Below are 14,702 nucleotides of genomic sequence, written 5' to 3'. Positions count from 1 at the left end.
CAGTAGAAAAGCACGTTCACACGTCATTTTAATAAATATATCCGATAACTATATATAATGATAATGAGTGGTGATGATGCTTTATGCCCTCCTTACTAATAATCCTAAAAAGAATTTGGTAATTTAAGCATGTTTAACTAATCATTGATATCCATCCATTCATTTTCTATGCCGCTTATTCTAATTAGGGTCGCGGGGCTATGCTGGAGCCTACCCCAGCTGACTTCGGGCGAGAGGCGGGGTACACCCTGGACTGGTCGCCAGCCAATCGCAGAATCATTTATATTGATTTGATAATGCCTTCGTCTTACAACACCACCAGAGGGCATCCCTGAGCTTTTTTTGTTTTTTTGGCCGGCGGGACAGAAGCAGTCTGCAGGGTAGCTGCACATAAACCTGCATTAATAAATCATTTGTCAGTGTGAGAAAGATGGAAACATTGCCTTCTCAAACAATATCCAGCTCAGTTCAAATGATTTAGTCTTCAGCAGTCAATTCACCAAATCAGACATTTTTGCTTTATAAATCTCGATGTGGGTGTTGATGACCTCGGCCTTACCTCCACCACAGTCGTACAACTTGACTGCTGTGCCACTAAACATGACGTATGTATTCATAGATTGTGAGGAATGAGCACCGCCCAGAAAAGAGACACCTGCAGCTCAGTGTTCACGTGTTGTGCTGCTTCAGAGTAATGGCTATTCTCCGGCCAAGCAGACAGCATGATGGATCAGTAAGAGGAAGGCTTGAGCTCTGCAGTGTCAGCACAAGGACAGGAGTTCACACACACATTCTCCATCAAGCACACACAAACCCATCTACAGCCCAAACATACATGATCTGGATTATCTGGAGTGTGCTTGAGAGGCAAAATGTCCAGGACGGAAGAGGGTGGTGAGTGTTCCGACCCCATCGATTCCTCCCTTGCAACCAATGAGGATAAATCTCCCTGAATTGTCAGTATTATGTGTAATTTCCATATAAATTAACTTCATTAAAAGTGGAGTACTTTCTGATTTAACAAAGCTCATTTTAAATTCTGTATTTAATAGGACATGTAATCCCAGACATGCAGACAAATAGCCACCATTATCCAGGCTGGAGCTTGTGCATTTATGTATCCGTGCATAGTCTCTTTTAAGTATTGTAGTCCTCCAGCATTGTTTTCATTGATTGTCTCAGATGAGCAAATTGGGCAGCAGCTGCTCTCAGAGACTTTTTTTTTTTCATGCAGTGTCCTGTGAAGTGCAGAAGAGACCGAAGACGTTCATGGCCTCGCAGCTATTTGGGGCGCCAGCAGACCAGACGAGTGTGTTTGAGGTGGCCAGTAGAGCAGGTGCGCAACGATGAAGGACAGAGTGTAGAAGGGAAGGAAAGATCTGTAGGCATCAGAAACAGGGGGAATGGAAAGTAGATGGGAGTTAAGAAGACGTGTTCATGGAAGCGAGGAAGAAAAACAGGCAGCAATGCAGAGCATGTGATCAGATTCACTTTAGTATTGACAGTAATAATGGGCAGAACAGTGTGTGCTTGTGTGTGGTATAAAGAAGTGCACGTTATCCAACCAGTGTCTTTCAGAATAGGTATAAATTGGATGTATAGGAAGATGTGAATGGAGAACAACTAATGACTGTGTGGGAGGGGGAAAAGGTAGAATTATATAGACATATTTGCCTCTCTGCGAATTACTACCTTATTGTGGTGGAAGGGCTTGAGTGCCCGAGCGATCCTTGGAGCTATGTTGTTCGAGTCTATATGCCCCTGGCAGTGTCTCCCAAGTTAAACAGGTCCTAGGTGACGAGCCAGAAAAAGAGTGATTCAGAAGACCCTACGGAAAAAAACATTCGGAGAGATGGCACCTCGCCCGGGCGTGGGACACCAGGGCCTCAGCGTGGACCCGAGGCTGTTCACCCATGGGGCCCAGCCCAAAAAGGCCACAGCTCAAGAGGTGCTGGACCTTGTTCTACTCTGGAGTTGATACGGGGAGAGGCAGTGAGCTGGCATGGGCTTATTAATAGCTTATTAATAGCACCCGGCTATGTGTCTACGTGTTGGAGTCACCCACAGCGAACGACAAGGATACTTCCCTACACCTCTGAGTCAGGAAGAGACTGACTGTTGTTTGTGTGAATGCACCAAACCCAGCACAGAGTACCCAGCCTTCTTAGGGGCCATCAGTGCAGTGCTGGAGAGCATCCCCACTGGTGACCCTGTGGTTTTCCTTCAATGCCCATGGAGGGGCATCATTGGGAGGAACGGTGTCCCCGATCTAAATCTGTTTGTCCGTAACAAACACCATGTTCGAACATATGGATGTTCAAACACACAACATAGGGATGTCCATAAGTGCACCTAGCATCCATCCATCCATCTTCGATGCTGCTTATTCTCACTAGGGTTGCGGGGATGTGCTGGAGCCTATCCCAGCTGACTTTGGGCGAGAGGCAGGGTACAACCTGGACTGGTAGCCAGCTAATCGCATGGCACATATAGACAAACAACCATTCACACTCACATTCATACCTATGGACAATTTAGTGTCGCGATTAACCTAACATGCATGTTTTTGGAATGTGGGAGGAAACCGGAGTACCCGGCGAAAATCCATGCACGCACGGGGAGAACATGCAAACTCCACCTAGCACCAGGACACCTTAGGCCACAGGTCTACGATCAACTTTATAGTCAAATCATTAGTAGTGATGTGCGATACCAGTGATTTTGTTTCCGATCCGATACCAATATTTTGTGCAAAGTCACTTAATATGTCTGGTAAATTTTAATTTGAAATAGTGTTGTATTTCTTATCATAGCATAAAGAATACAATATATTTAATTAATTTATTCATTAAAAAAGGAATAATTTTCATAATTAATTTTTAAAATAATTTATTTTAAACCATGAAGTATTTTGAGGTAGCAGGGCGATATATGAAAATTGTATTTTAAACAATAAAAAAAGTAAAATAATAAAAAACATTAAAATAAATGTTTAATTAATAACTACCATTAGAATGAAAACCTTATTCACAATTCACACTTGGCTCCTGGCTCCATTTCAACAGGTAAACGGTTCAGACAAACATTACGTCAAATGACCGAAGTATCAAAAGTAATATTTTGATTTCTGAAATGATTTTACAGCATAAAGTGCTGGTATCGGAAGTATAAATATTATAGTATCGATCTTCACATCACTAGTCATCAGACCTGCATCCGCATGTTTTGGACATACGAGTGAAGAGATGGACTCGGCCATCAACTGGTCATCACCTGCTGATGAGTTGGATTAGATGGCAGCTGAGTATGACGGACAGACCTGGCAGATCCAAATAAGAAAGTGAGGGTTTGCTGGAAACATTTGGCAGCGTCTCTCGTGATTCGAGTCTTCAACTCAAACCTCCGACAGAGTTTCACCTGCATCCGGGTGGAGACCGAGGATACTGAGTCTGAATGGGCCAAATTGCATGCCTCCATTGCTAAGGCAGCCGATAGGAGCTGTGGTCGTAAGGTCAAGTGGCAGCCATGACAGCAACCTCCGAGCTCGATGGGTGGACACAAGAGGTTAGGGGGGCTGTCAAACTGAAAGAGTCTGACCGTGGATGGCTTGTGGGACTCCTGAAGCAGTTGGCAGGTACCGGAAGGCGGCGGCTTTGCATCTGAGTGTAAAGCTTCTGGGATGAGATTTAGCACCTCCAAATCTGAGGCCACGACTGGAAAAGGGTGGATTGCACCCTCCGGGTTGGGAGTGAGGTCTTACCCCAAGTGGAGTTCAAGTATCTCTGTATCTTGTTCAGTGAGGGAAGACTGATGTGTGAGATTGATAGGCCAATCAGCGCCGTGTCTGCAGTAATGCAGTGACTGTACCAGACTGTCTGGTGAAGCGAGAGCCGAGAAGGCAAAGTTCTCTATTTACCGGTCGATCTACATTCGTACCCTCACTTTTGGTCACGAGTTATCTTGTTCAAAAGAACAAGATTGCGGATACAGGCGGTCAAGTTAAGGAGCTCAAACATCCGGGACAAGGTCAGAGTAGACCTGCTCCTTCACACTGAGAGGAGCCAGTTGAGGTGGCTTGGGCATCTGATCTAGATGTCTCCTGGACGCCTCCCTGGTGGTGGATTCCAGGCATGCTCAGCCGGGGGGAGGCCCCGGGGTAGACCAAGGACACGCTGGAGGGATTATGCCTCGGCATCCCCGTGGTGGAACTAGAAGAGGTGGCTAAAGACAAGGAGTCTGGGTTTCCCGACTTCGACTGCTGCCCCTGCGACTCGAACATGGCTAGGACAAGGAAAATGGATGGATGGACGGATGCTTATATGGATATATTGGTGCCTGGATGTGTGATGGTTGTTTTAAGCAAAAATATCTGTACTATGTCTATGATGTCCCCTCTGATAGACTGCCGACCAGTCCAGGGTGTACCCAACTCCTAGCACAAATTAACCTGGGATAGGCTCCAGCTCACCCATGACCCTGAACAGGACAGAAAATAAATGATCATAAACATTATGCACAGGCCAATTATGGTGCGGTCCGACCTTGCATTTGAAGTCTGACAAAGACATATTGTGATCAGTTTCACATTTCCTGTTCCACACGGGGTCTGCATCGTTTGCGCTCACACCAGCAGAACTCATGTGGATGTGCAGTAGTAAAAGTAAATCCTCACAAATTTGACAGTGCTGACCTTTGAGGGAACCAAACAGTGGAGCAAAGCTGTCTTTGTCCTTTATACTTGTACATTGGTGGACTTGGCTTATTGCACCGCTTACTTTAATTTAGCAAAGTCACATAATGCCCCAGAAAAAGGAACAATTTACAGAATCATTTAAGTGCAGTCTATTATGCACTTTAAACTGCAAACTTGAATATTGCCATCCAGTTTAATGCTGTGCAACGATGAGACACAAAACACGTATTTGTGAGCTAAAACACAGCCATTGTTCAGTGGTATCTTAGCGTGTGCCCATACAATGATAGCAGAACATCATGTGATCAGACAGCAGATGAACTGTACATCCTTGCCACAGTGCTCCCTCTGTGCTGCCTATGGCTGTTAACCAGACCATAGCAAATCATGATACTGGGTGGAATGTTGCAGTGTGAGCTTGTGGCCTCAGTATTAAAGTCAGCACGTGTCACACTGTCGCCTGAAGCAATCACACTGAACAAAGCGGAGATCAACAAACATGCATGGGGGGTTGGGGGGTTATTGGCATGATTTATGCATGTCCTCTGTGCCACATGGATTTTGACTCCCATATACACGCATGTGCATACAGAGTCGGCTGATGGCACTAAGACGAAGTCACGTGTGTTGGGGAAAAAAAGTCTTTTGACGACCTGATTGCAGTAGCAATGTGACACTCAGCACACATTTCCAGAGTTCATATGTCCTAATCCTCTTCCACCTTGATTGGTATATTCTCTTTACACACACTAAGCTTAATGATCCCAGAGGCTTTGGGGTTGGTGGTTCTACAACTGCCCCACTTTGTGATTGATTATATTTATTGATTATGCATTGGATGATGCGATTGGATTGCTGGCTAACTGGAAGAGGGAGTGGAGGTGATTGCCTCAAGACCATAAAGGAATCTCAGTCTCCTCTGTAATGTTTGACAATTGAATATATACTTACAATAGTCACTACTACTATGTTCTACTACTTTTTGAGATAGTAAGTGTTCATCTATGCTATGCCCAAAGGATGCTGATTGATCTACTCATGATTGCCTCAACATGATTGGACTGATGAGATAAAATAACTGAAGGTGAACGATTGTAAGTTTTTCAGACAACAAACTTCCCCTCAGTAATGTTCTTCTAATGGTGAAAACTGTAATGTGTGTATGCATGTATTCGCTGTACCACGATCCTCCTGAAACCTCATCTCTACCCGTTAAGAATGTTAAGCAGCTTCCCGTTCCTCTCCCACTCCCACACCTCACTCTGCAGTCTCCAAAATCCTCACTGTAGGGACTCTCAACAATAAACACCACATAGGTAAATGAAAAGACAATGTTCTTTACTTTGGAATGTACTCGTCTAATAAATCAAAAGTAGGTCATAAGAATATCTTATTGAGACTAATTGAAATATTATTAAGTTGTGTTGTGTGTTTTCCTTTGTGATGTAAAATTGTGTTACTTAGACAGAAGCAGCTTCTGTTTTATATAAAGGATTGCTATCGTGACAAGAAATGACAAATTGTGGGTGGTAGGGCACTCAAAAAAAGTACATCAGCAAAGCTTTGCTTTGACCTTTAAACTGAGCTACTTCAGCTCTCCTGACATCCATCAAAATCTGTTGCTCTTCTTTTCATAAAGATGAATGATTCCTGAAAAATATGTACATATTTGACATTATGTCCTGTCTGATATCACAAAATGAATAGTTTACTGTGAAAATCAGCCAAGAGCTGGATAGATGTAGTAGTCTCGATTTGCATCTGTTGTGGCAATGGATACAAATTTTGCACAAATCTAACTGAAAGTTTAAGATGATGTAATTAAGTCAGTTCAGGGCACTTTTTTTTTTTTTCAAAAATGTCAGTATTATACTCCCAAAACCTTTCTTGTGTAAATTTGCTTTCCAAGAACAGTCGCATTTCCGAATCCCTCACTGAGTTATGTTCTAATCTCCTTTTCTTCTCCCAGGCAGGCCCTTTCATTTTGTCTGATGAATTAAGCCTGACCCACAAGGCTAATTGCTTTAAACCTCCTGCACAACCCCCATTTTAACATTTCCTTACTCTCTGCAGGCTTACACTTTTGCTAACTTTCTGAGTTACTTTTGTACACGTCTACCTTACTTTCACTCCTGTTACAAGACTTCTTCTCTCTTTTTTCTTCTCTGATTTTTTTTAACACTTATTGGTGTCCCAACTACCCCTCTCTCCGGGAAATAGGCGGCATTTATCATTATCTGTGATCTCGTCTTTTACTTACTTTAAACTAAATGCCACTATCTCATCATCTTGTCCCGTTTCTCACTCACCCTCCTCTTCTCTTCTCAGCTGTCTCCTCCCTTCACACTGTCACTGACACAACAAAATCTATTGGCTGTGCGTGTGTGTGCATTTGTGCATGTGCCTCTATCCGTCTATCTGTGCTGTTGCTTGGTATCACCATGGCGACGAATTCTGCTGCTGCCTGTCCCTGCCTCGTGTATCTTGGCAGCAGTCAAGGCGCTGTGTCGATGCGTCCCAATTCATAGGCCACCTGGCAAAGACGTCAGAGGTCCATGCTGGAGACGCCAGCTCGCATATGGAGCCTGCATATGGGCCTCATCTTTAAGTGATGGCTGGCCTGGAGGAGCTACAGTCCCTCTAGTCACAAACACACAAAGCCAGTTCACAGAGGGCTGGCGCCAGTGAAAAAACGACTGCTGAATATCATTTCAGGGTTTGCCTTGATGTATGATGAGAAAATAGACTCTTTGTTTGTGTTATGTACATCACAAGACGTTTTCATCACTACAATTTGGAAGTTCATTTGAATAATAATTACACTATGTTCCAATATTTTTTCTGATGTTTCTTTTCTACCATTCTGGACAGCTGTTCTTTTTCATGCCAGTAAGTTAGGAATGAACAAAATAATTAAGTCAACATAACATCCTTAATTGGGCCTATGTAGGAATGGTAGAGCACTTTGCAAAAGTCTTCGGCCACCATTAGTGTTTTTTTCTTTAAGGCTGCGTTCACAATTGTGGTTCAGTACTCTCAAAAATGTAAAAATATCTACTTGTGTGACTTTTATGTGGTTTTCTTAATGTTCACACTGGTATTGTTGTCATTGGCCCAAAGGCTGAGCAGGAAAGGACATAAGCACAAGAAAAGTAAAGACATGATAAGACAGCTTTTGGGACATATCGTGTGACATAACTCACATATTTAAAAAAAAATGCTGTCTGCTGGGTTGAATGCGCGTCTTACTTTTATATGTTGCTGTATTTACCACCTTAGATTTCATGGAAAGCTTGTATTGTATTGTATTGTATTGTATTGTATGTACTTTATTCATCCCACAGCGGGGAAATTTACTTGTTACAGCAGCAAGCAAGCAAGACAAGTAAAGAGAACAGTAAAGTAAAGTAAAGTAAAGCATCGTGACTACAACATGGTTCAGGTGGTGCAGGTGTTGTAGAGCCTGACAGCGGTCGGTATGAAGGACCTGCGGAACCTCTCCTTCTTACACCGTGGGTGTAACAGTCTGCTGCTGAAGGAGCTGCTAAGGGAACCCACAGTGTCATGTAGCGGGTGAGAGGTGTTGTCCATGATGGATGTCAGCTTAGCCAACATCCTTCTCTCCCCCACTTCCTCCACAGAGTCCAGAGGACCGTCCAGGACAGAGCTCGCTCTCCTGATCAGCCTATTGATCCTGCTCCTGTCCCTGTCCGTGCTGCCCCCTCTCCAGCAGCCCACATCATAGAAGATGGCTGATGCCACCACAGAGTCATAAAAGGTCAGTAAAAGAGTCCTGCACACACCAAAGGACCTCAGTCTCCTCAGCAGGTGGAGGCGACTCTGGCCCTTCTTGTAGAGGGCGTGGGTGTTGACGGTATGTAATATACACATACAGTGTTGTGAAAAAGTGTTTGCCCCCTTCCTGATTTCTTATTTTTTGCATGTTTGTCATGCTTAGATGTTTCAAATCATCAAACAAATTTAAATATTAATCAATGACAACACAACTGAACACAAAATTCTGTTTTTAAATGAAACTTTTCATTATTAAGACTCCACCGGACCACAGTGGGAGCCCATCCATCCATTTTCTATACCGCTTCTCCTCTTTAGGGCCGCGGGGGCATGCCGGAGCCTATCCCAGCTGACTTCGGGCGACAGGCGGAGTATCATTATTCGCAAATGGCAAAAACATGAAACAGTGGTGAACCTTACCAGGCGTGGCTGGCCAACCAAAATTACCCCAAGAGCGCAGCGACCACTCATCCAAGAGGTCACAAAAGACCCCACAACAACATCCAAAGAACTACAGTCCTCACTTGCCTCAGTTAAGGTCAGTGTTCATGACTCCACCATCAGAAAGACACTGGACAAAAATGGTCTGCATGGGAGAGTTCCAAGATGAAAACCACTGCTGAACAAAAAGAATATTAAGGCTCGTCTCAGTTTTGACGGAAAACATCTTGATGATCCCCAAGACCTTTAGGAAAATACTCTGTGGTCTGACGAGACAAAAGTTGAACATTTTGGAAGGTGTGTGTCCAATGTTCCCTCTAATTTTTCAAGTATCTGAGCATACACAAAAAACACTCTGTGAGCGGCATCAGACGTGCACACTGTAGTATCGCAAAACCTGAGTTTGTTGAAGAACTGAGAACTTTGATTCTGTTATATTTTGAGTGGTTTCAAACAGATGGCAAGGAGGATTCCACAGTGTAGCTTTCTTTATTTTATATCTCAGACAAAATAAGCTATGGTCTCATACAATTAACCATCTGAATCTTGTAGAAAACCCCTAATTTATTATTTTATTTACAAGTATTATCTTGTTGACCATTTATATTGTTAAATAGGTATACTTTAATTTCACTTTCAGATTTAAAGGCGCCTGTTGTGGCACTATTTCATCCTGAAAATTTACTTGAAATTGATGCCATGTTTGTTGTATATGTTTACTTTTGTCAAGATTAAAACAAAATAAAATTAACTCACAAGCGACCTTTCGGCGTAACACTTCCTGTATGCGGTAAGTCCGGCCATCAAAATAAAAGCGCGGCAGTAAAACATGCACAGTTATGCCACACATTCACTCCACACTTTTCACTCAGAAAACCGGCTTGCTACTTCGGCTTTGCAGCATGTTTTATAAAGCAGCGCTTTTGCAGACACTGTTGCTCTGTTCGTTTGTTTCGCCATAATACAGGGTTAGCAAGCAGCATTAGCTATATGCTAACCTGCCATAAACACCCGGCATGTACCATGTACGTGCTGTTAATAAATTGATTGGCTGTGGTTGTAAATGCGTGCAAACAAAATCATTGGTTGGACAGTGCTCACCATTGTGTTATATGTTCCGCTTGTTGTTGTTTCCTGGTTCATGCTGTAAAACCCTCCAATGTGGCTGAATTACAACAATTCTGCAAAGATGAGTGGGCCATAATTCCTCCACAACGCTGTAAGAGACCCATTGCAAGATATCGCAAACGCTTGATTGCAGTTGTCACTGCTAAAGGTGGCCCTTTTTTTTCACTTTTTCACACAGTGCCATGTACGTTTGGATTTTTTTTCTCCCTTAATAATAAAAAGTTTCATATAAATACTGCATTCATCGGCTGTCCGTTGTTGTGTATGTGGTGAAGGTGCATCCACCGCGACATCGTAGCCATCTTGTTTACGTATGTGTTCCACAGCGGTGAAAATGAGAGGATTGCAGCCATTTTCATCACATACACAACAATGGACAAACGATAGCGCGCATTAATACGACGTCAGAGAAAGTAAAGCGGAGCGATTTGTAAGGTTTGATTTTTTTTAGGAGGCATTTTTGTCATTTTTGTCTTTCGAACACATATTGTTTTGAGAGGCCGAACTCTTTACTTAAGTAACCCCAATAACAAACAGGAACTAAGTTTCTTATCACCAAAATCCAACCAGAACTGGGCTCAAGGGGCCAAGTGCAGGGTAAGTCACTGTTGATGGACTACACTGCTGAGGGTGATGTCATACAACTTCATGTAAAAAAAACCCGAACCATCCCTTTAATAGCGGTCTTTGTAGACGGCATAGGTCTATCCCATTATGTGCACTACTGAGCTCTAGCTTTTTTTAATCTGTTTTTCTATCTTTAAAAGGCACAGAAAATAGAAAGACATACGTGTTCATGTCTCACATAAGGATTGTGGATGATGGGCAAAATTTCCCAAAAAATGTAGTTTTCCTTTAAGATCCAACAGTGCAAAATGTAAATTATTTTTCAACTGGTCTTGAAATTGTGATCAGGAGTGTGTATATTGTATATATTTTTAGCCGTGCTCCAATTGATCAATATCGGCCGATTTCCGTGAAAAAGCATGTGATTGGCATATGCCAATAAATGCCTTTCAACGGCGATCACAAATGCCAATCACAAATGCCGATCACAAATGCCGATCACCTCTGGCTCGTACTATTGCAGCATGCAGCCTGTAGAGATTGTCCCTTGCCCACTTTCCTTCACATAGCACAGGTGTGCCAAACATGTCTGCCGTGTGGAACTTACCTGCCGTTTGTGAGAATGATATCCATTTTGCACCCTGCAAAACATGCCACGAAAAATATCTCACTGGGGTAGCAAGCTTTAATTTAATATGGCATTTGAAGAACAAACACTTGACGGAGTATGGTGACTTTTCCAAGTTCATGATATGATCATCAGCAAACGGCAGTTAATGTAGCCAACATTCGCCCGTATGTGCAGGACAGTCAGAAGTCTAAAGCAAATAACCCGAAAAATTATACATACAATATTAATAATGTATTAATTTAATTAATTATTAAGTATTTATATTATTATTATTGATATTATATAATATATAATACATATATTATATAATATATACATATATATATTTGTCTCCAAAGTCAGCTGGGATTGGCTACAGCATACCCCTTCGACTGTAGTGAGGACAAGCCGCATAGAAAATGGATGGATGGCTCGCTATATATATGTACAGTATATATATATATATATATATATATATATATATATATATATATATATTTACTGTATATATGATATGTTCCATCTGAGATTCTGACACAGATCTCCTGACTGTGAGACAGTCGCGCAAACCACTATTCCAGCATGTCTTTTTTTAGCAGTGTTTTAGACATAGTAAAACAGTAAACAGAAGGAAAGACAAGTTTTTCAGATAGTGTATTATAACAACAAAGGCAGAGCGAAATTAATAGTAAAGATCATTATGGCATTGCTGTAGTTAGGGTACTTTTGCTTAAATCGTATTTGATAACTGTTCTGTTCAATTTAGAAGGGAAATAATGTCTGTTATTCACGTTTAACTTGCTGTGGTTGTCAGTAAATGAACAACATTCTGAAAATGTCTGGAGGTCAAGTGAAGGTTCACACGTTGTCACCTTTGGCCGACCTGCTTTCGTCGCTGACACTCGTCTGCAGGCGGCGAGACAGACAGCGAACGCCCCCAGAAATCCTCTCACCTCCCCTGCTTCGCCCGGTACAGTGGTGTCGTCTGCCTGTAGTCCATATCCTGGTTGACAGGAGAAGTCGGAAGCGTGGTGCTTTTCGTCACTAAACTACATTACCCACAATCCCTCGCAACACCTCAACTTACAGAACTGGCTCCTTTAGGCTCCGGGAGTGTTTCTCATTTAAACAAACAGTACCGAAGATGGCGGAGAGTTAATGGTGTAAAGAAGAAATATTGATCCGGTAGAGAGATACGTTTACAAGGTAAGCCCTCTGTGGGTGTTTGTTGGCATTCAGACACGAATTTAACGTGACTTTGTGTTTGGTTTGCAATGCGATAGAGGGCAGAAATGTAGCCCGCTGACTTGTGTTCCCTGCGGCAGTGCACACAAATTGGTATCCGTACCGTGCGGAGGGCATAGTGCACACTCTTGTAAATGACACCAAACATTTCATTTCACGTGTGCATGTGAGATACTGCATACTGTTTGTCATACAGCCTTGGAGATGATTGAATTCATTTTGTGTATCTTTATTTAACCAAGTGAACTTCACGCAAGCTGTGTAGTTTACACACAAACTGCTGGCGGTAAGTGCTTCCGCTTAATATGTCGCAAAGTTTAGGAAGAGCATGCTTTATTTTCTCTCTGCACGCATTTGCAGACCCACATACACGCATGCCACCAGCTTGCGAACACAACTGTACATTTTAGCCCGGCTTGACCATGGTGGTCGGCTGGCAGCTTGCAGACATGATGTGCACGATGCGGTGTCGACGCGATGGAGCCAAAGGTTTCTTGATGTGATCAGTGCACACACGATCGTTCATATGATATACTATATGCATCATGTTTCAGATCAAGGCTGTGTTTTACTGTTGTGTGCAATATGTTAAGATGCGGACTGTCTGGCTGTCTGACTGTCGTAGCCAGCTGGAGTCCTGCACGGTGCAGTAACACAAAAAGTGGTCTGGCTCCAAAGTGCATGTTTGTGCATTGTATCGCGGACGCTTTACGTGCAAATATAGTAGGGGAAAGAGTGAGCGTGCTTGTTTTTGCCTCGCTTGAGTCTGTCATCTGCTCGTATCCTCCGTAAGGCGTCTCGCTTTGCATATCTGCAGGGGGCAGCACCGTGGCCGTGTACAAACACTCTCCCCTGTAACACTGGAGCTCGCTGGTTTGATGCCTGAAGGTGTGTGTGCGTGTGGAGCCCTGTGCTTGAGCATCTGAGCCTACTTTGCACTGTCTGCTCTCCAGTGTGTGCAAACAGATTTGAAATACATGTAGTCTACCTCTATATATACGTCATTGTGGTCAGGCGTGCACTTCAGCATAATTGCATTATTTTTTTCCTTTTAATAACAGTGTGAAGGTTCTCAGTAAGGATCATTATCCTGCACTGACAGGACAAGGCCTATGTTACAATAGAATCTAACTTTGTCAGTTATGAAATGCAGTTTAGGAGCTCTCCGGTGGTTCAGCTGCAGATTCATAAAGTGCAAGTTACGCATACGTTATAATATATAATAATGTATTATTATTATTGATCTTTATTACATATATGGAATTATTGGTTGTTTTTTAAAATGATCACATTTCAATACATATAAAGGGAGCACTAGGATCACTAATTCTAGCGCACCTGTTGGATGATTGGCTGGGTTATGTGCACAGTGCTGTTTGAACAAGAGAGACAGAGCATGTCTGGGCTTTATTTGTGTCCGAAGCCCCTTTCACTCTGCCTGTTAGAGCCAGGAATTTTCTGTGATCAGAATGGGTAGTGGAAGTTGCCAGCTTTAGGTCTTATCAGAGTGTTGTAACTAACTTTTCTCGCCCTGTTGCATTGAAAGCAATGATCCAACATGTATCGTCAACATCGCACCAGATCCTATTGCCAGAAGCCAAGTCACTGCGTGCCGCACGCAAATGTACCGTTTCACTGGGTTCTGTGTGAAAGATACACATGAATAAATGTCCGCTCTACTGTTATGTCTCAAGTCTTTTTGAATATGATACCACAAGCTTGGCACACCTATATTTGGCTGTTTCGCCCATTCCTCTTTGCCACACCTCTCAAGCACCATCAGTTTGTATGAGAAGTATTGGTTAACAGCCATTTTCACATCTCTCCAGAGATGTTCAATCGGATTTAAGTCTCGGATCGAGGACATTCACAGAGTTGACCTGAAGCCACTCCTTTGAGACCTTGGCTGCATGGGTGCTCAAGATTGTTGTCCTGCTGAAAGCTGAACCGTTGCCGGAATGGTCAAGATTGTTCTGGAGCAGATTTTCTTCCAGGATGTTTCTGTACATTTCTACTTTCATTTTACCCTCAATCTTGACAGTCTCCGAGTTCCTGACTAGAGATGGGTACCAAAAACGGTACTTTTATAGGCACCGACCGAGCACCGATTCATGTAAAATCAAAAGGTACCATGTTTCGGCAGTCTCTGCGGAGTGTCGTGGGGCCGAACCTAATGCAAGTAAATTCACAAGAGAACAAGACGAAGCCAGAGGGACGAGGTAA

At 42.9% G+C, this 14,702-nt stretch overlaps 1 protein-coding gene across 4 annotated transcripts in view; it reads left to right on the top strand.

Moving 5' to 3' along the window:
• Positions 1–12,306: 12,306 nt before the first annotated feature.
• The window catches only part of LOC129182706 (nuclear receptor coactivator 3-like), a 62,489-nt gene continuing 60,093 nt past the window's right edge, over positions 12,307–14,702 (top strand). For 3 of the 4 annotated variants that reach the window (XM_054779174.1, XM_054779168.1, XM_054779143.1), the window contains exon 1: positions 12,307–12,440. The gene's annotated coding sequence lies outside the window, so the exon portion shown is untranslated. Of the gene's footprint in view, positions 12,441–12,582; positions 12,766–14,702 lie in introns of those variants that run through there. The other variant, XM_054779151.1, reaches the window with a different exon arrangement.

Source organism: Dunckerocampus dactyliophorus, chromosome 1, assembly GCF_027744805.1.
Source record: "Dunckerocampus dactyliophorus isolate RoL2022-P2 chromosome 1, RoL_Ddac_1.1, whole genome shotgun sequence".
In the NCBI taxonomy this organism is placed as follows: domain Eukaryota; kingdom Metazoa; phylum Chordata; class Actinopteri; order Syngnathiformes; family Syngnathidae; genus Dunckerocampus; species Dunckerocampus dactyliophorus.
This window is presented reverse-complemented; position numbering and strand designations above follow the sequence as displayed.